Source organism: Pediculus humanus, genomic scaffold (assembly GCF_000006295.1).
Source record: "Pediculus humanus corporis 1103172107883 genomic scaffold, whole genome shotgun sequence".
NCBI classification, from domain to species: domain Eukaryota; kingdom Metazoa; phylum Arthropoda; class Insecta; order Psocodea; family Pediculidae; genus Pediculus; species Pediculus humanus.
The window spans coordinates 3,218-4,330 of record NW_002987460.1 but is presented as its reverse complement, the minus strand read 5'-3'; positions in this window follow the sequence as shown (position 1 = coordinate 4,330).

The following is a 1,113-nucleotide window of genomic DNA, read 5'->3' as shown; positions in this document are numbered from 1 at the left end:
CCCACTTTTCCCCTCCCCTCCCTTCCCGATAATGTACAACCGAAGGAAATTAAAAAAAAAAAAAAAAAATTTTTCTTTCGTTAGATAATTGAAAACAAATAATAAAAATTTATAAGTTTGCCAAAGTGATCCTCCTCCTCCTCACCCTCATTTTTTTCTTTCATCTCTCATCCCTTTCCCCCGTGTGTTTTTCATTTTTTTCCTCCTCCTCCCTCCCTTCACCCCACATTTTTTTATATTTTTTCCTTTTCCCTAACCTGTCATCGGTATTTCAAAAAAAAAAAAACTCCCGTAAATTAATTTTTTATCGAATATTGCAAAAAAAAAAAAAATGTCCGGAAAATCCGACTATTAAAAATTATTAATAACGAAAATAAAAAAAAAAAATATTAATAATAAGTAAATAATAATGATGATGATAAAAGCCTTGCATTAAATTAAAAAAAAAAAAAAAATTTTAAGAGCTTTTGACAAACAAACAAACAACAAACAAAATGAAAATATTTTTATTTTTATTTTGTATTTTTTAAAGTTAATTAAAATCTTTTGAATTGTTTATCATTATTATTATCATCATCATCATTAAATACCCGGATACGACGACAAACGTTTGTACGCTTACGCACTCTTTTTTTGCGGAAAAATAATTTTTACAAATATTTACAAAACAAACGCGTGTTTTTTCATTCATTCCCGTTTTTAAAAAATTTTTTTAATCGTGCGTAAAGTACGTATGCGCGTGCGTAACAAAAAAAATCATGATCAGATTTAAAAATTTTAAATATGAATTACCGTTAACGGTAAACGATCGTTTTTGTGTGTTGAAAACAACCGTGTGGTTGTTGTTGTTGTTGCCGTTGTCGTTGTTTTTGTTCGGCGATCGTAAAAAAAAGGTTTATTGCCACTTTCCCGTGGGTCGCGTGAAATTAAATTAAGTCTCTACTAAAGTCGTTTAAAAATTTCTCATTTCGAAAAATCAAAAGACTTCAACCTTAATAAGGGGGGAGGAGAGGGAAATGCGAGGGAAAGATGAGGTGAGAGTGGGGGGGGATTCCGTAATTATTTTTAATAACGTCAAATTTATATATAAATAATATTAAAACGTCGTTGGGG